This window comes from Chelonoidis abingdonii, chromosome 11, assembly GCF_003597395.2.
Source record: "Chelonoidis abingdonii isolate Lonesome George chromosome 11, CheloAbing_2.0, whole genome shotgun sequence".
Lineage (NCBI taxonomy): Eukaryota > Metazoa > Chordata > Testudines > Testudinidae > Chelonoidis > Chelonoidis abingdonii.
This window is the reverse complement of record NC_133779.1, coordinates 9154322-9177016: the sequence shown is the minus strand read 5'-3', so window position 1 is coordinate 9177016 and position 22695 is coordinate 9154322. Positions and strand designations below refer to the sequence as shown.

At 46.1% G+C, this 22695-nt stretch overlaps 2 protein-coding genes and 1 pseudogene across 2 annotated transcripts in view; all 3 read right to left on the bottom strand.

Moving 5' to 3' along the window:
• The window catches only part of LOC116824027 (uncharacterized), a 124465-nt gene that overhangs the window by 166 nt on the left and 101604 nt on the right, over positions 1 to 22695 (bottom strand). The window lies entirely within an intron of this gene.
• LOC116818948 (uncharacterized) overlaps positions 1 to 22695 on the bottom strand; it is a 791372-nt gene that overhangs the window by 764371 nt on the left and 4306 nt on the right.
• Positions 142 to 20801, bottom strand: LOC116823556 (uncharacterized; annotated as a pseudogene).

The following is a 22695-nucleotide window of genomic DNA, read 5'->3' as shown; positions in this document are numbered from 1 at the left end:
GAGTTGATAGAAAAAATCACAGGACTGACCCCAAAGAAGAGTGAACTGCAAAAGGCAGAAGCAGGCAACTGATCTGGTGGAGCTGAGACGCCACGGTGAAGATGATGCAAAAATCACTTTGTGAAATTGTCAAATGTGATTAAAAAAAAAAAATCTTTGGCCAGCCCTAGTCAAGGGATTTATTACAATTCTCTCTGATATGGATTTTCTGATGTCTAATAAGGCCTGAGCTATCATTGAAGCTTTTCCCACACACACAGCATGTAGAGGGCTTCTCTCCTGTGTGGATTCTCTGATGTGTGATAAGGTGTGAGCGCTGATTGAAGTTTTTACCACACTTGGAGCATGTGTAAGGTTTCTCTCCTGTGTGGATTCTCTGATGTGTGATAAGGTGTGAGCACCGACTGAAATTTTTCCCACACTCAGAGCATGTGTAGAGTGTCTCACCTGTGTGGATTGTCTGATGTGTGATAAGCTGTGAGTGCCGATTAAAGCTTTTCCCACACTCAGAGCATGTGTAGGGCGTCTCTCTTGTGTGGATTCTCGAATGTCTCATAAGGTTTGAGCTCTGATTGAAGCTTTTCCCACACACAGAGCATGTGTACGGTGTCTCTCGTGTGTGGATTCTCTGATGTCTGATAAGGTTTGAGCGCCAACTGAAGTTTTTCCCACACTCAGAGCATGTGTAGAGTGTCTCATCTGTGTGGATCTTCTGATGTGTGATCAGGTTTGATTGCCGACTGAAGCTTTTCCCGCACTCAGAGCATGTGTAAAGCATCTCTCCTGTGTGGATTCTCCAATGTGTGATAAGGTTTGAGCTCCGATTGAAGCTTTTCCCACACTCAGAGCATATATAGGGCATTTCCCCTGTGTGGATTGTCTGATGTGTGATAAGGTCTGAGCTCCGACTGAAGCTGTTCCTGCACTCGTGGCATCTGTAGTGTGTCTGTTTCAAGTTGATTCTCTCACTTGTGATAAGATTTGAGAGGCTACTGAAGTTTTCCTCTAGCCACTCCTGAGTCTCACAGGCTTTTGCTTTTTCTGGAAGTGCACAACTCCCGGAAACATTCCCTTTGGATCTTCCTGATAATGTTCCATGTGGTTCTACGTGATTAGCATCTTTCTTCGAAGGAGGTTTCTCCTCCTCATTTCACTTCAGCCATCCTAATCCACGTGCGGGAAACAGAGAGAATCCAGAACATAGGTCTCTCCATGCACCAGAAAAAAGGAAATCTCAGAGAGAGGAAGGGAAAAGGGGTGAACAAAACCAATAATATGTTGGGAGAGATCAAATCTATATCAGGAGCGTGATTTTTCCAACCCTTCCCGGAGACAAAGGAAGGGAACAGTTTTCGGTCTGCATCTCATCAGAACACTCAGGGGAAAGCAAGATCAGGGAAGGACCCTGCTGCCAGTTGTCAGTCAGAGTAGGAGGGAAGCCATGAGTGACATCTGCCATAATGATTCGACAACTGCAGGAACAGATCCTGGAACTTGGAGAGTCAGAGGGTCTTTGTAGGGCATCCCAAATGTTGTTCCTGCATTCCCAACAGTTTTTTGAGCGGTTAACCAATTCCTCACTGTGCTAGCAGCTCTCTGGGACACTTCTTTCTCAGAGCCATTGAGGTCTGGACCCATGGCTCCTCCCCTCGTTCCAGCTGCGAGATCACATTAGGTTTGGAAATTGGAAACCCTGCTCAAAGCAAAGAAACAAGGAGGTCAGTGGGAATTTGTCGGATACTTTTCACAAAGAATATTCCATGGTTTTAACCCAGCCCCCCCCCTCATTTTTAAGCAGTAACATCCCAGGCCAGCTTCCTTGGCTCAAGGTGGCAGAAGATTGTTATTATTATAATAAATCATTATGCATTACCTGAGTGCCTAGGAACCAACTAACACTGCTCCTCATTGTGCTAGGCAAAGTACAAACAGAGAATAGTAGATGGCCCTTCCCTGAAGAATTTACAATCTAAATAGACAAGACAGACAAAGAATGAGGGAGGGGTAGAACCCTCTGTTAGAATAGAGATATTCAGCCTGCCTGTAAAGCCTATACTTTAAGAACTTAGGTGTATTTTTATCACTTAGCTATTTACAGGGGTATAAAAACAAAGAATCAAAATCACAGTCCGCCAGTGTATGGGCCTTCTCTCACTAGGATAGTCTGAGGCCTGTTCTTAGGCTAAGGCCTTTGGCTAAGCAGCAGGGGCAGCCAAAAGCTGGGAAAGCAAAGGTCACATCCTCACATCCAAACCAGTCACACTGAACTAAGGTGCTATTTGGGCTGTGTCATACGTCTCACCCCACTCTAGAACTTTAGGTACAGATGTGGGAACCTGCATGAACACCTCTAAGCTTAACTACCAGCTTAGATCTGGTAGCTATTTAGATCGCTGCCACATCCAGATTTCTGAGTAGCTAGAAAACTCTCTTCCCCCAAACCTTCCCCTCCCTGGGAGTAGCCTTGAGAGATTCCACCAATTCCTGGTGAGTCCAGATCCAATTCCCTTGGATCTCAAAACAAGGAAGAAATACTCCTTCCCCACCCTTGCTCCCCCTCACCAACCCCTGGTGACTCCAGATCCAATTCCCTTGGATCTAAAAAAAAGGGAAAAAATCAATCAGATTCTTAAAAAGAGAAGGCTTTGAATTAAGAAAAGAAAGGTAAAAGAAAGAAAAAAAAACCCTCTGGGAGACAGCGTACAGCTAATCTCACAGACAATAGATTTAAAACAGCAGGATGTTTCCTGGGCAAAACCTTAATACACACAAGAATACCCAATCTGATAATTCCCTAATTGCACAAAGACAATTACAAAAGAAAATAAATATAAACCTATTTATTCCTTTCTAAAACTTACTACTCTGATAAGAGGCTGGTTCCTTGATCTTTTTCACTCTGGCTTGAAACTGAAACAGACTCTAAACAAAGGAAAATTCCCTCCTTCCTTTTGAAACATATTTCTTCCCTTATTGGTTCCTCTAGTCAGGTGTCAGCTAGGCTAGGTGAACTTCTTAACCTTTACAGGTAAAAAGGCATTAACCCTAAACTATCTGTTTTATGAACAGGCTGTTAGGAACACGATCCTGTCTGTATCATGCTCATTACCACCAGATAAAGAAAAAATCTTAAGATGGTTTAAGAAACCTTAGTTTGATAGCATTCTGCCTGGCAAGAAATCACTTATCACTGGTTGTGAAATCTTTCATTTCTGTATTTTTTTTTTTTATCTTTTCCCCATAAAGCACACAGTTATAGATCCAAGGATCTGTGCAATGCCTTGGCTTTTCAAACAGTCTTTAGAAGGTGCTCCCAAGGGCTCCCACTCTTCCACAAGGATAGACCATCGTAGCTTCAACACCTGAGAGGCTGAGCCTCTCGCTTCAACACTCCTATTTCAACCTATGAGTGATGCCAGCAGGTCCAGCTGAACTACACTTCTGTTCAGTGACTGTTCTCAGTCAATGCACAGAGCAAATTTTTGCTGTGATACTGGGCAAAACTTAAAACATAGCAGAGCTTATTAGTCAGCTGAGCATTGGGAAGTCCTTAGATTAGGACAGAGGATGTGAAGAAGACAATATAGTTCCATACTGGCCAATGCCCTTGAGATAGGACTGCTGATAGAAAACAGTTTGGTTCCTTCACTGTGCCTGTCCATTTGTCTTCACTCTGGTAGAAGCTCCTGCGCCTCGTGAGCCTAGTTTTTCCTGCTCCAAAAATTATAACGAGTCCATGTATGCTTCACTCAGCCAAGCGGAGATCCTCCATGGACAGGTGAATTATCCTTGTCTCTGTAGGGAATTCCCACTGATGTAGGTTGGGTCCCAGCCAGTCCTTTAATGACCATTCATATATCCCGTGACAGCGTACATGACAAAACAACCTCATGTCTCCTCTCTTTATAACCAGTAGCAATACCAACCACAGAGGGAACACTGGGGTGTGTTATTGGGCATCATAGAAATATCACCAAATTCCATCTAATCACACACACAATGCTCACAGCCCTTGAGAGAAAGCAAAGCACAGGAACTGACATTGTCCAGTTTTGAACAGTGGAGGACAAGCTGCAATCCTCAAACTCTGGTCAAAAAGGAGAGGCATGTGGGTCCCTACCCATAGAGAGGGCTGGCTAGAGGCCTGATACTTGAAAGGGGATTCTTTGAGCAGAACATTGAGGCAGGTCAAAGGCTTAGCTACCCCTGAACTGTGACATTGCAAAAGCACATTTTGGAGAATTAGGAAATCTACTGACTCAGGTTGAATGGGAGGGAGAATTAAACTCCCCCAGTGTGTGGAGAAGGGTGGGGAATTAAATGCTAAAGTTCAGGAGCAACAGCCTCTAATTCTTAAAGAAAAGGAGAATGTAGGAAACAAGAACTGGGCCACGCAACCTCAGGAGGGACAGGCTCAGAGATCCAAGGAGCCTGGAGGGAAGACCACTTGTGGCTGATGGGGAGAGGGGGGACAAGACTCTCACCAAACTCCCACTCCTGGTGACCCTGACTTGAGTTTATGATCTATGACCACCATGTCTTGTGGGCAATTTTATACTCACCTGAGCAGGGGTCGGCAACCTTTCAGAAGTGCTGTGCCGAGCCTTCATTTATTCACTCTAATTTAAGGTTCCGCATGCCCATAATATATTTTAACGTTTTCAGGAGGTCTCTTCCTATAAGTCTATAATATATAACTAAACTATTGTTGTATGTGAAGTAAAGAAGGTTTTTAAAATGTTTAACAAGTTTCATTTAAAATTAAATTAAAATGCAGAGCCCCCCAGACCAGTGGCCAGGACCCAGGCAGTGTGAGTGCCACTGAAAATCAGCACCATAGGGGCCATAGGTTGCCTACCTACTCCTGCACTATAGAGAAAACGTCATCATCGGAGTATTGCTTATTAGCTTGAAACATGGGTTGAGGGGCAAGGAGGTGAATATAAATAAATGGGTTATGAAGGGCAGGTCTACACTACAGTCAGGATCAATGCTCTGAGATCGATCTACTTGTGGTTGATTTAGCGATACGATTTAGTAAACACCCGCTAAATCAACTGCAGATCGGTCTCCAGTCCACTCCTGAACTTTACCCAGATGAGAAGAGTAAAGTAAGTCAATGTGGGATTTTCTCCCGTCGACCCCCCCCCAGTGTAGACCCTGCAGTAACTTGATGTAAGGTACGCTGATTCCAGCTACATTATTCAGGTACCTGGAGTTGCGTAGCGTAGGTCGACTGACTGTGGTGGTGTAAACATAGTGTGGCAAATTGCCGGCACTATTATGATGGGTCTCGCACTTTTCTCTTCTTTGAGGGGAGCGGGGTTCAGGGCGCCATTTCTTACCCCTAAATTGGAATATTAATTGTCCCACTAGTGTCCTAGAGGAGGGGAGTGGAGAGGGAGGGACCTGGGCCCACCCTCTACTCCAGGTCCCAGCTCAGGGGCCCTGAGGATAATGGCGAACCACTTGAACTGACGGTTCCTTCCCCTGGGCTACTTTCCTCTCCTGCCCTTCAGCTTGTGGGGGGCTTCCTGCCCTCCCTCTGTACAAGCCAAGTGCCCCTTACCTAGAGTCTAGGACTTCTTAGCCCACCGCAGCACTTCTCCAAACTGTCCTCTGCTTCCCTTCAAACTGTTCTCTGCTCCAACAGCAGTCCTTTCTGCTCCAACTCCTTCAAATTGTTCTCTGTTCCAACTCCCACACTGTCTAATTGAAGCATGGGTTTTTATCATGTGACTGACTGCAGGTGCTCTAATTGGCTTCAGGTGCTCTAGTTAATCTATAGCAAACTTTCTTCCCCTTACAGGGAATAAAGCTCCCTTCTAACCCTTTCCTGCTGCCCTCTGGCCATGCTGTATCACATATCCCTCCCCGCTCAACACCATGGGGTTGGGTTACTTGGGACGAGAGGCCGTGTTGTCACGATAGGCCATCAGCGTTGCCATGTTGGCTTCCAGCTCTATGCTGTACCTGGAAATGGAAGGGCTGCAGGGATAAGAACCATCTAGTCACTCTTGCATTCTTCTCCTTGTTTCTGTACATCCACTGGGGTGGGGCGTGGTCTGTCACGAGGGTAAACTGCCGCCCCAGCAGATAGTAGCGGAGAGTCTCCATAGCCCATTTTACCGCCAGACATTCCTTTTCAACGACAGCATACTTTTGTTCCCTGGGGAGGAGTTTCCGGCTGAGGAACAACATTGGGTGTTCCTCCTCCCCTACCATCTGTGAAAGGACGGCTCCTAGCCCTACCTCCGAGGCATCTGTTTGTAGGATGAATTCCGTCTCGAAGTCTGGGGCTATGAGTACTGGATGGCAGCATAGGACTGTCCTTCAATCTGCAAATGCTTCTTCTGTCCCATCAGTTCACTTTACTATCTCGAGGCCCCGAGCTTTTATCAGATCCATCAATGGCCCTGCTCTTGTGGCGAAATGAGGGATGAATCTCCGATAGTATCCTACTATCCCTAGAAATGCTCTGACTTGCTTTTTGCGGACTGGTCGAGGCCAACCTTGTATCGCCTCCACTTTGTTCCACTGAGGTTTCACCAAACCTTTCCCTACTACATACCCAAGGCATCTGGCCTCAGCTAGTCCTATCATGCACTTGAGAAGGTTAGCAGGGAGGCCAGCCTTCCACAGGGTGTCCAGCACTGCTTCTACTTTTCCTAGGTGCGTTTCCCAGTCAGGGCTATGGATGACTATGTCGTCTAGATAGGCGACGGCATACTTGGCATGGGGTCGCAGTAACTTATCCATAAGTCGTTGGAATGTTGCAGGGGCCCCATGGAGTCCGAAAGGGAGGATAGTGTATGAAAAGGGCATCGGCTAGAAAAGCCAGTCTTTTCTTGGCAGTTCTTGGCAGGGGAATTTGCCAATATACCTTGGTCAATCCAGGTGTTAGAGTATTTGGGCCTTGGCCAATGATCAACGTAGCTCGTCACATGGTGTATCGGAGGGCATTGAATGGGATCCTTCTTCAATTTCGGAAGTCGGTGCAAAACTCAGGTGCATCAGGCTTGAGGCTAGGATGACTAGCTGGACACTGAGTGTGGGATCTTCATAACCGCCGAGTTCCGGCATCTTCTTCATCCTGTCCTAATTTCTCCTCTTACCTTCCGGTACTCGTACGGTCTAGATCGTCACCTTCACTCCAGAGCTGCGTGAGCAATATGAGTTGGACCGTGTCGTATAGCCAGATTGTGTACAGAACGAGTCGTCCTGGTTCGGTGGATCATCTCATGCCTCTGTTCGTTGTTCGGGGTTAATCTGAATATCTTTACTGCCCCTGTGGTATCTGTGGCGAGTCTCCTGTGAACATGACGACGTCTCCAGGGCTAGTCTACACTAACGGGGAAAAAATAACGAATCGTTAGATATGCACTGTAGCTACGTATACGTAGGCTGAAGCTGAATTCTAAGATCGAATTAGCTCACCGTCCTCACAGACGCGTGATGCGGCTCCTGTCGATTCCGGAAGCTCCGTGCTGGGGTTGGAGAGTTGGAATCGATCAAGCGCAGCTTGGGGGTTGATATAGTCTGCGTTTAGGATGAGAACTCGATATATCCCCAAGCGAATGATTGTAACTCGCCATACGCAGTAGTGTAATAGCCTACTATGCGTTTCGTAAGGGGTGGATGAGTTAGATTGCTCTGGCTTTCAGCGGTCTGGCTTGTCTATCGCTGATAGTCACCTTCCCTGGCTCCACTATTCGTATGGTCCATCCAGCTGGCTCCGATGCTTTCGCGTTGGCGCTGAGCACCATCACCCGTTTCCCCGGCTGAAATCTCCGTACTTTCGCCTGACGGTTGTAATATGTCCGTTGGGCCTCTTGTGCTTTTTCCAAATGTTCTTGTACTATAGGAGTTACTCAAGTTATTCGCTCTCTCATCTGTGTCACGTGCTCAATGACTTTCTTTCTTGGGCTGGGTTGTTCTTCCCAATCTTCCTTGGCGATATTGAATATCCCGCATGGGTGGCGTCCGTACAGTAGTTCAAAGGGTGAGAAACCAGTGGACGCCTGGGGGACTTCCCGTATAGCAAACATTAGATACGGTAGAAGGGTATCCCGTCTTTTCTGTCCTGTGCTACCACCTTCCGGATCATACTTTTAAGGGTATGATTAAACCGCTCAACCAGTCCCTCTGTTTGTGGATGCTAGACTGAGGTCCGTATGGCCTGGATGCGGAGTAGGGCACATAAGTCCTTCATTAATTTTGACATGAAAGGGGTTCCTGGGTCTCTCAGGATCTCCTTAGGGATGCCCACTCTGGCAAAAACCTGTAATAGTTCTTTTGCTATTGCCTTGGATGTGGGGTTTCTTAAAGGAATGGCTTCTGGATATCACGTGGTGTAGTCAAGGATGACTAGTACCTTTCGGTGGCCCCATGCCGATCTTTCCAGTGGGCCTACTATGTCCATGGCTATCCTCTCGAAAGGGACTTCAATAATAGGAAAAGGTACTAATGGGGCCCGCAAGTAAGGTCGGGGGCTCTGTGACTGGCATTCAGGGCAGGAGGCACTATAGCACTGGACTTCTGCACGTATCCCTGGCCAATAAAACCTTCTTAGGACTCTATCCAGTGTCTAGTCTACTTCTAGACGTCCCCCAAATAGATGAGTGTGAGCTAACTCCAGTACTGACCTTGTGTGTTTCCATGGGACTAAGAGTTGCTCCACTTCTTCCCCTCGTATTTGCTCTATCCTGTACAAGAGATTTTGTTTGAGCACATAGTCATTGTGACCCCTACCAAGCCGATTAGGCCACATTGCTCCCAATAATTCCCCAGATTACACTGCATAGGTTCTTCCCTGTTGGGACATTGGGCTGCTAGATGCCCCAATTCTCCACACTCATAACACCGCCCGCTTATTCGGGTTGTCACCCTCTGCCTGGGGCTATTCGGCTGGCCCCCCACCTCTCTTCCCAACCACCCACGTCCCTTCTTGGCCTTGGGCCATTCCTCAGTGTTGTTCCTCCCTGTTACAGTTCTCCTGTAGTTCTCGACAGTCTGGGGCCTTGGGTTTGGGTTTGGCTTCCTGGATTGCCGTGTCTCCCTGCCTAGGGTCTGGAACAGTTCACTTGCTGCCAGCTGTCTTTCCACGAGGGAGACCGACTCGTCATAGGTGGAGGGATCGTTCTGGCCAACTCAAGCCCAGAGGCCTGGTGCTAGCCCCCTCATATACCAGTCCAGTATCAGGACCTCCATCATCTTTTCAGAACTGAGGGCCTCAGGGCGCAGCCATTTCTGGGTCAGGTGAATCAGGTCAAACAACTGTGATTGAGGTGTCTTGTCTTCTGTATACTGCCACTCACGGAACCTCTGGGCTTGCAATGCCGTCGTTACTCCGGATCTGGCCAGGATCTCTGCCTTCAGCTGGGGATAATCTGCTGCAGTCTCTGCGGCCATATCATAGTAGATCTCCTGGGCCTCCCTACACAGGAATGGGGTGAGGATACCAGACCACTGATCTCGGGGCCAGGCCTCCCGCAGGGCTGCTCTTTCAAAAGCCAGGAGGTACGCCTCCACATCATCCTCCCGTGTCATTATCTGTAGGCAATGGCTGGCCCTCTGTATACTGCCACTCACGGAACCTCTGGCTTGCCTCTAATGCCGTGCGTTAACTGCCGGATCTGGCCAGGATCTCTGCCTTAGTGGGGATAATCTGCTTGCAGTCTCTGCGGGCCATATCATAGTAATCTCCTGGCCTCCCTACACAGAATGGGTGAGGATACAGGACCACTGATCTCGGGGGCCAGGCCTCCCCAGCTGCTCTTTCAAAACCAGAGGTACGCCTCACAATATCTCCCGTGTCATCTTATCTGTAGCAATGGGCTGGCCGATGGTCCGGGTCCCTTTCACAGCTGCGGTTCAGTATCCATAAGCCTTTCATCTGGTTCACATCTTTCAGCAGGCCCAGTCCTGGGCAGCCTGACTCATCAACAGATGATTAGTCTCCTGCTGCATCCAAGTCGCCGCCTGTTTGAACGGCTGCTGGACCCGGATAAGCCTCTCTGCTGGCCACGGTTTGTGTATTAAGGCTTTGATACATTGTCCATCTTAAGGATGGGAGGCGTTTGGTTCTAACCCTGGTTAAGTCCTTAGTGCCGCAATCCCACCCCTGACACCACGTGTGCTGGCAAGATTGCCGGCACTATTATTATTCTCACCTTTTCTCTTCTTGGGGGGGGGGGTCAGGGTGCATTTCTTTGTTGCCCTAAATGGATTATTGTTGCCCCACTTGTTCCTAGAGGAGGGGAGTGGAGAGGGAGGGACTTGGGCCTGCCCTCTACTCCAGGTTCCAGCCCAGGGGACCTGAGGATAGTGGTGAACCACTTGAACTGATGGTTCCTTCCCCTGGGCTACTTTCCTCTCCTGCCCTTCAGTTTGTGGGGGGCTTCCTGCCCTCCCTCTGCACAAGCCAGGTGCCCCTTACCAAGGGTCTAGGACTTCTCAGCCTACCGCAGCACTTCTCCAAACTGTCCTCTGCTTCCCTTCAAACTGTTCTCTGCTCCAACTCCCACACTGTCTGATTGAAGCATGGGTTTTTATCATGTGACTACTGCAGGTGCTCTAATTGGCGTCAGGTGCTCTAGTTAATCTATAGCAAACTTTCTTCCCCTTACACGGAATAAGGCTCCCTTCTAACCCTCTCCTGCTGCCCTCTGGCCATGCTGTATCACAATAGCCTAAGCTTGCTACAGTTAAGGGCATTCTATTATGTGGAGGCTTTGTGGTAGAAGTTATGCTGAAGTCTGGGATTTACCTGAAGAGGCCTAAGGAGACAATCCCAGGTCAGATTTTTGCACCCCAATTTTGAGAGACTAACAAGGAACCACAAACAGGTGCAATACGAAACAGGATTCTGAAAGAAGGAAGTTTGGGGCGGGCTTTAGCAATTAGGTTGCTATGCAGTATCTCAGCAGTTGGATGCATTAACATATTGGAATTATTAATAAACAAGTGATGTAAATCATGAGTATTTAATGTTTGATGATTAATTATGGGACATCCCAAAGGGCACACATGGGTTGGGTCAGCTATTGACATTATTGTAATCAGAGCAAAGGAGCAGATGTGGTATACAGTCATCCTATTACCATAAGGAAGCGGATAAAATACCTCTCCTAGTTACTATTTTTTCATTTTGTCAGTGGAATTTGTGGGATATTTGTCACAAAAAATATTCCATGGTTTCAACCCCAGCTCATTTTTAAGCAGTAACAGCCCAAGGCCAGCTTCCTTGGCTCAAAGTGCCAGGAGAGTCGTCATTATTATAAATCATATTCATTATCTTAGTGCCTAAGGGCCAGCTAACAGTGGGCCCCCATTGTGCTAGGCAAAGTGCAAACAGACAACAGTAAATGGCCCATGCCCTCAAGAATTTATAATCTGAATAGACGAGACAGACACAGAATGGGTGAAGGGGTAGAACCCACTGTTAGAATAGAGATATTCAGACCTGCCTGTAAAGCCTATACTTTAAGAACTTAGGTGTATTTCTATCATGTAGCTACTTACAGGGGTATAAAAACAAAGAATCAAAATCACAGTCTGCCTGTGTATGGGCCTCCTCTCACTAGGATAGTCTGGGGCCTTTTTCTTAGGCTAAGGCCTTTGGCTAAGCAGCAGGGCAGCCATAAGCTGGGAAGTGAAGGGTCATATCCGCACATCCCAAACCAGTCACACTGAAATAAGGTGCTATTGGGCTGTTAGGAAGACAATCCTCTCCGGATCTTAAGATGGTTTAAGAAACCTTAATTTGATAGCACCCTGTCTGGCAAGAAAACACTTACCAGTGGTTGTGGTTGTGAAACCCTCATTTCTGTATTGCTTTATCTTTATGGCCCCCACTCTTACTTTGTTAATCAGTCTGGTTCTCTAATTGTTTCTCTCTCCTGTATAATTAATGTTGCTCGGTGTATGTTCATTAGGGTAGTGGTTTATAACTGGTTACAGCAGGAGTAGGCAACCTATGGCAGCACACGAGCTGATTTTCAGTGGCACTCACAGTGCCCAGGTCCTGGCCACCGGTCAGGGGGGCTCTGCATTTTAATTTAATTTTAAATGAAGCTTCTTAAACATTTTAAAAACCTTATTGACTTTACATACAATAGTTTAATTATGTATTAATAGACTTATAGAAAGAGACCTTCTAAAAATGTTAGAATGTATTACTGGGCACGTGAAACCTTAAATTAGAGTGAATAAATGAAGACTCGGCACACCACTTCTGACAGGTGGTCAAACGCCTGGGTTAGAGAATTACGTCACAATATGTTAGAATTGGTTAGTAAACTTCAGCACAATGATTGGTTAAGGTATAGCTGACAATATTACTTTATAAATGGAGTCATACAGGAGGGGGAAAGGAAATTGGAATCATAGAATGATCAGGGTTGGAAGGGATCTCGGGAGGTCATCTCAGTCCCACCAACACACTCAAAGCAGGACCAATCTCCAACTAAGGCTTGGCTACATTGGCGCTTTACAGCGCTGCAACTTTCTTGCTCACGGTGTGAAAAAACACCCCCTTGAGTGCAGCAAGTTGCAGCGCTGTACAAGTGCCAGTGTAAACAGTGCCTCAGTGCTGGGAGCCCACGGCTACCCCAGCACTGTAAGCTAATCCCCACGGGGAGGTGGATGTAGCCTGATTTGGGGTATTTTTAGTAGTGTTGATGTAATTTATCCACTTAATTTACTTTTATTTAATTAATGTAATTGATTAATAATATTAATAATAATTACTGGATCTTAGCTAGTATGGGTTTGGCTCACCAATATGTTTGATCAGAAAAAAAGTTCAACCCTGAATCAGGAGCTTCACAGAGTTTATAAAGGAACTTCGGTGTATATGACAGGAGCTTACACTGAGACAGAATGACAGTCATAAAGATCTTTTTATTAAATCATTGAAATATAAGCAAATGTTAAAACAGTTCAAGATTACAACAGTTACACAACAAATATCATAGTTCTATAAGAGAGATATTTATGATAATACACTTACTTTGCTGTGGTGCCAGCAGCATCTTGGGAGTTTTTCACACCTCTGGCAGAGGAAGTTACTTCAAATTGTCTGCGTTCTGATTTTAACTCTCTATATGCTAAATGCTTTAAACTAAAAATGAAATATACGGAGATGAATCCCTTTTCATTACAGTTTGAAAGAAATAATACTACCGATATTAATGTAATAGCCAGTCGTAAATGAGGTGACATCGATACGTTAGATGAGGTCATCGTGGAAGGTGGAGGCAATAGAAGTGTAGACAGGAGCTGACAATATGCCGGATGCCTGATTAATGGTAAATTGTCCTCACCTTTTTAATGGAGGCATTAGTCGGAATTCTTCCTCCTGACATTGCCAAACGTACCTGGGGTAGGGTTTTTTTGTTTATGGTTTGTGTTATAATCCTGTTTGTGGTGTTTCTCCAGTGGGATGCCGCATTGTTTCCTTCCTTTATTAAAAAGATTTTGCTACACTCAGACTCCATGCTTGCGAGAGGGGAAGTATTGCCTTCTAGAGGCGCCCAGGGGGGTGTGGTATGTAAGTGTCCCAGGTCACTGGGTGGGGGCTCGAGCCAGTTATGCATGGCGTTACTGAAATGGAACCCCTGGATACTGAACGCGGCCCTTGTTGCTGCCAATTCAGAGGGGCAGAAGGGTTACATTAATATAAATCTATAAGCCTATTACATCAAATACTTAAATTCATAAGAAAGATATTTATACAGACCAACAGATTAATCCTCAGGGCTACATGGAGTACCTGCAGTGCTGGGAGAGCTCTCTCCTAGCGCTGGCTGGAGCCGCGACTACACTCACATTTCAAAGTGCTGCCGTGGGAGCGCTCCCGTGACAGCGCTGTACAGCTGCAAGTGTAGCCATACCCTGTATCATCTCAGCCAGGGCTTTGTCAAGCCTGACCTTAAAAACTTCTATGGAAGGAGATTCCATCACCTCCCGAGGGAACTCATTCCAGTGCTTCACCACTCTCCTAATGAAATAGTGTTTCCTAATATCCAACATAAACATAAACCTCCCCCACTGCAATTTGAAACCATTAATCTTTGTCTGTCATCTGCTACCATGGAGAAAAGTCTAGATCCATCCTCTTCGGAACCCCCCTTCAGGTAGTTGAAAGCAGCTATCAAATCCCCCCTCATTCTTCTCCTCTGCAGACTAAACAATCCCAGTTCCCTCAGCCTCTCCTCAGAAGTCATGTGTTCTAGTCCCCTACTCATTTTTGTTGCCCTTCGCTGGATGCTTTCCATTTTTTCCACATCCTTCTTACAGTGTTGGGCCCAAAACTGGACACAGTAGTCCAGATGAGGCCCCACGAATGTCTAATCTTTGTTGGAGGGGAACGGAAACAGGGATACAGGCAAGGCTCTGCAGAATCAGAGCTGGGAAGGGAGACAGGGGTAAACTCTCCGAGGCATCAGAGCTGGAAATGGAACACTGGGGAACAGACTGTATCGGCGTATAGAGATAAACCCAACTGGTGTGAAGGCCTTCGCAATATATAATCTTATAGGTGTAAAAATTGTACAGGTTACATTACCACCCTGTGACATCATCAACAAAGTGCCCATTTGTGCCTGGGTAGCAGCCCTGCTATGGGAGGGAGGATACAGCAAGGACTCAGCATCGGTGGCCAGGGTCTGGGATTCTCCACAGCTCTAGATCCCCAAACCTCTCCTCTCTCCCACTGACCCATGCAGCCAACTTCCTGGGTGCCTTCCTCCACACTCCCCTCCCCTTCTTCCCATTACTCTCAGCCAGCACCACCTCCCGGCACCTTGGGAACTTCTTGTATTTTCTCGTCATCTCTCCTACCTCCCTGCTGCTTCTTAACTCTAACCCTGCACACACACTCCCCCATGTCCTGGCACCCTAGAATTATCTACTCCCTCCTCTTCTCCACCCCTCCCACGGCTCTCTTATCCCTTCACCCATGGGACCCTGAATGGCAACATTACACGCTCTCCTAAAAGAGTTCATCTGACTGTCACACAAAACATGCATGAGTCATACACCTAATTACTCAATTTAGAATTCCACAGGAAGCCTATTTTCCTCTTAAAATAAGGAAAAGGCATGAAAGCTACAGTTATTAATATAGTTACTAATGTAGCCAATAAGGATACATTAAATGCAATTTTAAAATGACTGACGGCACCAAAAAGGCACATGTCCAAAAATGACACTAGGCAAAAAAAGGGGGGCAAGGAAAGCTGCAAAACTTGTATGACAAATAAAGATATAAAATTATTACTACTCAGGTTCTTTAGAGACCCCACAGCTTCTAATAACCCAGGGGACAGGACTCCTTACCCAGCAAGACCACCGTCTCATAGTTCTCCTGCATGACGTCCCTGTACAGGGCTCTCTGAGTGGGGTCCAGCAGAGCCCCCTCTCCCCTGGTGAAATACACAGCCACCTCCTCAAAGGTCACCGGCCCCTGAAAAAGCAAGAGTTCAACACTCAATACCTGCTGCCACACTCACAGCCCCACTATTCAGGGAACAGCAGCACCACGTAATTGGAAGCTCCGGGAGGCACATGTTAACAGACCCCATCTCACCTTGCTTAGAGCAGCCAGGAGGCATCAGAGGGTAGAAAGAGAGAACCTTTGCGTCTCCCAGCCTACAGACGGAGGCAGGGTCGTCACATTTATCACATATCTACTAGCCAGGGCTAGATCTAGGAGATGGGGCTGTCTCTGCACCCTGATGTAGGAATCCCAACACTCTCCAAATTAAATATATGGAAGAAACGGGAAGTCAATAGCAAAGAATAGAAGTTAGAAAGTCAGAATTGTAGAAAGTTGGTAAGAGAAGCTATCAGAAATCAATGATCAACCAATGAAAATAAGAAGGAAGTTTTTAAAAAGTATTTTAAGTACAAAAATAATCCCTAACAATGGTAGTGGTAAATTACTAGATGGAAATGGCAGAATTAACAAAAACAATGCAGAAGAGGTAGAAGTGTTCAATAAATATTTCACTCCTGCATTTGGAGAAAAACAGATTATGTATGGGGGGGAGGGACAGCTTAGTGGTTTGACCATTGGCCTGCTAAACCCAAGGTTTAGTTCAATCCTTGAGGGGGCCACTTAGGGATCTGGGGCAAAATCAGTACTTCGTCCTGCTAGTGAAGGCAGGGGGCTGGACTCTATGACCTTTCAAGGTCCCTTCCAGTTCTAGGAGATAAATTAAATTAATGGAGATCTCCTAAGTCATATAAGATATTGACGACAACAGTCTTTCCATCCCAACAATAACTCATGAGGATGTTAAACAGCAGGTATTACAGATAGACATGTTTAAATAAGCAGGTCCAGATAATTTGTATCCAAGAGTTTTGAAAAACCTGGTGGAGGAGTGTGGAGGACTGTTAATATTGATTTTAATTAGGACTTGGAACACTGGGGAAATTCCAAAAGACTGGAATAAAGTTAATGCCGTGCTAATATTTAAAAAGTGTAAAAGAGATGACCCAGCTAATTACAAGAGTGTCAGTCTGACATCAATACTGGCCAAGACAATAGAGCAGCAAATATGGATTTAATTAATAAAGAATTAAAGGAGGGTAATATAATTAGGACCAATTAACAAAGGTTCAGAGACAACAGATCCAATCAAACTAACTGGATATCCTTATTGGATGAGATCTAAAGTTTGGTTGCAGCTAATAGTATTGATATAATATACCAAGACTTCTGTAAGGCATATGACTTGGTTCGGCACGTCATTTTGACTAGAAAACTAGAAAGATACAAAATAAACACAGCATACATTAAATAGATTAAAAACTATGATTGTAAATGGGAAACCATGGTGGAGTAGAGTTCTTTCTAGCGGGTTCCCACAAGGATTGGTTCTTGGCTCTGTGCTATTTAACATTCTTATCAATGGCCTGGAACAGAATATAAAATCATCACTGATAAAGTTTGTCGTTGCCACAAAGGTTGGGGGTGGTGGTAACTAATGAAGTGTCAGTAGATTCAGGCTCCAGCATTGGGAGTCTGAGAAATTGTCCCAGCCCTGGTTGGAGGATTATTTCCTGTTCCACAAAGAGGGGAAGTTCCATTCCCAATCCCTGCACCTTAAAATTAGGCCCTGACACTACACTCCACATTCAGCATAATGGTATGATTATAAAATGATGAGGACATAATTATGATGGATTTAGTGCAAGACGCGTCATGTTCAGTATCATTTGAAAAGTTATGAGTTGCTGAATATGATTGTCCTATTTATGTGTATGTATCATGTTCGCATCTGAAGTTATGGATATTGACTATGTATCTGTTTTTCAAATGTGCTTACTCTGGGTAACACCCACAACGAGCCTTTCAGGTACAACAAAGAAGCCAGACAGTGTTGATGGCTCATCAACAAAGACAATGGACCATGGAAGAGTTTAGCCTTCCTGTGAATGTTTCAGCCAGCCTAGGAGTCATGGCTACTATGACTCAGCAGGCCATACTAGGGCACTTGACCATACCACATGACACTAAACTCCATTTTGGTATCTTTGTATTCTTCCACAAACTGGACTGGGAACTGAGTTTGGAACAAAGGGTTCCTGCCATATGGAAAAGCTACATAAGGTGGGGTGTGACATCATCTCCTGGCCTCATTCCGCACACAAGAAAAGTCCTGGAAACATCTCAGTAACAAAGACTGAACTGGGAAAAAGTGTTGGTCCCAGGGCAAAGGGATTTCTAGCTTGTGTATGGAAACTTGGGGGACTTCTTGTACCATCAGTCAGGGTGAGAAATAGCTAATTCAAATTTTATCCAGACAGTATGTTAGGCTTAGTTTGAGTTTTTGGTTATTTGCTAAGTAACCTGCTTTGACCTGTTTGCTAACACTTATCGCTGGGAAATTGGCGTTGTCATCTATCTGTGGCTTAGGTAAAGCACTCAGGTAGCTTAGTTGGATGTATGGCGCCACCTGCTGTCCTGTTGGGTGATACAGGGCGTGGAGAGGCTGGTTGAATCTCCAGTAAAGCAGTGTGAGAAGGGCCAGCCCAGCTTGAGAGTTAGAGGGCACAGCGGTTCCCAGAAGCCCCCCAGACTGCATCCCGGGGTGACAACCCATCACACCCTAGAGTACACAAGTCTCAGGAGCTTTGTCACATCCTTCGCCCTCCCATTCCACACCCTAGATAGTTCCTGCCTCCCACTACCTCTAGCAGATCCCACCCTCCTATACATTTACTTCTCCTCTCCCTCCAAGCAGAACCCACCACCAGCTCCCTGATAATCCCTTACCTGAGCCAGATCCATTGCAGCCATTTCCTTCCCCCTGGGAGGACGGGATGGTTTGGGGCAAAATGTGGAGAATCCATAGCCTGCCAGGGCAAGAAGGGCAATGTCAGAGAATTCAGACAGGGTTTTTGTCCTTTCCACATGTTGATTCCCCCCAGCATTTTTCTTTGGTAGTGGACATTCTAGATTCTGCCAAGCACAGAGTGACCTTATTCCAGTACAGGCGTAGCCCCCTCTCACCAGGGTGTAACCCTCTGAGACATAGTGAAACCCTCCCAGTAGCAGAGTCTCTCTGTACACTTATAGTTTGTGGACGATACCAAGCTGGGAGGGGTTGCAAGTGCTTTGGAGGATAGAATTAAAATTCAAAATCATCTGGACAAACTGCAGAAATGGTCTGAAGTATATAGGATGAAATTCAATAAGGACAAACCCAAAGTACTCCACTTAGGAAGGAACAATCAGTTGCACACATACAAGACAGGAAATGACTGCCTAGGAAGAAGTACTGCGGAAAGGGATCTGGGAGTCACAGCACATCACAAGCTAAATATGAGTCAACAGTGTTACACTGTTGCAAAAAAAGCAAGTATAATTCTCAGATGTATTAGCAGGAGTGTTGTAAGCAAGACACGAGAAGTAATTCTTCCGCTCTACTCCGTACTGATTAGGTCTCAGCTAGAGTACTGCATCCAGTTCTAGGTGCCACATTTCAGGAAAGATGTGGAAAAATTGGAGGAAGTCCAGAGAAGAGCAACAAAAATGATTAAAGGTCTAGAGAACATGACCTATGAGGGAAGATGGAAAAAATTGTGTTTGTTTAGTCTGGAGAAGATATGATCAGCTTTCAAGTACATAAAAGTTCATTTCAAGGAGGAAGGAGAAACATTGCTCTTCTTAACCTCTGAGGACAGGACAAGAAGCAATGGGCTTAAATTGCAGCAAGGAAAGTTTAGGTTGGACATTAGGAAAAGCTCCCTAACTGTCCAGGATGGTTAAGTACTGGAATAAATTGCCTAGGGAGGTTGTGGAATTTCCATCATTGGGGATTTTTAAGAGCAGGCTGGACAAACACCTCTCAGAGATGGTCTAGATCAGGGGTGGCCAACATGTGGCTCTTTAGAATTTAATATGCAGCTCCTTGTATAGGTACCAACTCTGGGGTTGGAGCTACAGGCACCAATTTTCCAATGTGCTGGGTGTGCTCACTACTCAGCTACAGGCCCTGCCCCCACTCCACCCCTTCCTGCTCCCTTCTCTGAGCCAGCAGTGCCCTCGCTCCATTCCCCGCCCCCCCGTGAGTGTCTTGCATAGCATTAACAGCTGATCGGGAGGTGCGAAGAGGGAGGGGGAGGTGCTGATTACTGTGGCTTTCCATGGATGGGAGCTGATGGGGAGGCTGCTGATGTATTACTGTGATTCTTTGGCAATGTACATTGCTAAATTCTGGCTCCTTCTCAGGCTCAGGTTGGCCACTCCTGGTCTAGATAATACTTCATCCTGCGTTGAGTGCAGGGGACTGGACTAGCTCCCTCTCGAGGTCCCTTCCACTTCTGTGATTCTATGAACCAAGGCCAGAGAAGAGCAGAATCAAAGGAGTCACTCTGGGGATTCTCCCTATCATTGTTCCCAAGGCAGCTCTCTCAGGTTAACTAAGTTATTTGACGCTCCAGCCTTTATACAGTCTCTCCTGGGAGTGCCCCTTTCATGGGCTGGGCCTAGTTTTAGCTTTTGGGAAGCGTGACCCCAGGGGCTCTGTGACTGGGCCTTCTTGCCTCAGCACATCTTGTTTCTTTCTGTGGTTCCCCAGTGAGTCCAAATGAGTAGACATGCCTCATACAGACTGTGAGCATAAGGATGTGTTTAGTGTTTGTACTTTATTGAATGCTTGTGAGTTGCTGCCTGGGTTAACATCTGACTAGTTGCATTGTGAGCCTCTCTGGCTCTGTAAATCACCACACAGGAGAGAGATGTTACCTATGTGAAGTGCTGATTGGCAACAGAATGCTTTACACTCTGCCTGGCAGGAAAGGTCCATCAACACCAGATAGACTATTATGGGACGTTAAAGAAAACACAAGACTGTTGTTGTGCTCTTGACCTCCCAGTAGCTGAGTTTGCAACTAACAGCACATGGTAGGAAGGAGATGAAAAACCCCATGCAGAAGGAACTGATTATCTGTATGCTGCTTGGACTCTGGGGGGCAAAGTTTCTAGGCATAAGCAAGAGATCCCCAGCTGCTTAGCCGGGGTTAGTCCTAAAGAATATGTAGAGCTTGCTTATTATAGAAGCTTCCATTACCTTTTGAAATTTAAGACTCTAACTTGTCTGCATCTGCTTTAACCTGCTTTAGCTTTGTAAACAACTCTCATTTCCTTTTAAATAAATCTTAATACAGGTTATGACAGGACTGGCTACAAATGTTGTCTTTGTTAGAAGATGTAAGATTCAATTGACCTAAGGAAGTGACTGGTCCTTTGGGACTGCAGTAACCTGAACATTGCTGTGATTCATGGTGTAAGGCAGTGGCTCTCAACCAGGAGTCGGGGGCTCGCTGGGGTCCACTAGCAGGTTTCAGGGGGGCCACCAAACAAGGTTAGCATTAGACTCGTTGAGGCCCAGGCCAGAAAGCTAAAGTCCCAGCACATGGGGCTGAAGTCCAGGATCCTGAGCCCCACCACCCAGGGCTGAAGCCAAAGCCTAAGCAATGTAGCCTGGTATGGGCCCCTGTGGAATTAGGACCCAGGCAACTGCCCTGGTTGCTACCCCCTAACGCCAGCCCTGGCTTTTGTATGCAGAATACCAGTTATTGTGATCCATGTGGGCCGTGGAGTTTTTACAGCATGTTGGGAGTGTAAGGAACCATCTGTCACAAAGGTTGGCTCACCTGTGTGGCGAGATATATGGGATGAACCAATGGAACTGTCTGTCATTCCATGTTAATGCTGTTACAGAGCCTGAAACGTTTACACTGGATTCTTGGGTGGTGAAATCTCCATACAGACCTCACAACCAATTTGGGGTTTGAGCCCTGCTTCTTACCAGTCTGCCTGAGGCTGGTGCTCATGCTCTTGAGTCACTGGAGACATGTTACAAAGATTTACAGGTGCAATTTGCAGCACTGCAGAACAGGCTTTACAGGAACACAGCGTGGGCCAAATGGTCTGTGGACTCAGTCAAGCCCCAGTTCTCCTCCAGTGCACATCAGCATCATCCCAGCAACTTTCAAGGCAGGGTCAAGGCTGCCGCTCCTTCAGTGGTGATGGATCTCCAGCATAGCATCCCCCCCACCCCATGACCCGCTTGTCTCCTGAAAACAGAAGTGAGTGACAGAGGGTGTACAATGGCTCCTGGGGGTAGGGAGAGGGATACACAAACCACCTTCTGGGTCACCCCTCAGAACTGAAGGTGACAGGCATTGTGGTGGCAGTAAGGGGGAGGCACCGCCGCCAGGATGAGCAGGGGGTAGCAGCACCCTCAAAGGCAATGCTGCCACTGGGCACACCCATCACATCAGGTTATGGCGGTGATTGTAGAACTGATAAATGAAATTGTTTTTAATTGTTCACTTTATTAATGTAACTTCTGTTCACCATTCCACTACACTTGTCTATATTGTAACTTCTGTTCACTGTTTTGCCATATTGTAATTCAACCCCATTTTAAAACGCTCACTCCATTTTGTAAAAACTTTTTTCCAACTTTCATTTTTGCAAACCCTGCTGTAATCTTATTAGTTTAGTTTAGATGTATGACTGAGGGTATGGATGGATGATGGAATCAACCTCCAGCCCCAACCTGTCCTGATGAAATAAAGTTCAAACACCAACGGCTGAAGATGCAGACAAGAGCCCTAACAAAGTAAGAAGTGTCCACCCTAAAAAGAAAAGGAGCAATAGAAGGAAGATCAAAGCCAGGTCCGAGGCTGAAAGTCACGCCTGCAATTGACGGGTGATCAATCACCAAACCCAGAGGCAGCCTGACACAGCAAGACCTATAGACTCTGGATTCAAACTCAAGCCTACAAAAAGGATGGTGAGATGAAAGACTTTGGAGGGTAACATTCTGCTGCCACATGGACAATGGAAGGACATCTGTGCAGGTCTAACACAGACCCAGCTCGGCATTGTGCCCGGCTTTCCTGGCCAGTTACCACCACAAGCTACGAACCCAAGCTGCAAAATCAAGCCATGAACTTAAGCTATCTTCAGGACTGGTAACTATGCAGCAGCTGCAGAACATCTGATGTGATATGTGTGTGTGTGTATAAGGATTGAGATATTAGTTATTGGTCATAAATCAGATTGCTATCATCAATAAATGTGGCATCTTGTCTTGCCCCCTGAAAAGATCCTGTGTAGTTTTGTCTGTCTGTACAAACATTATTGGTGGAGAATGCAAAGAAGAG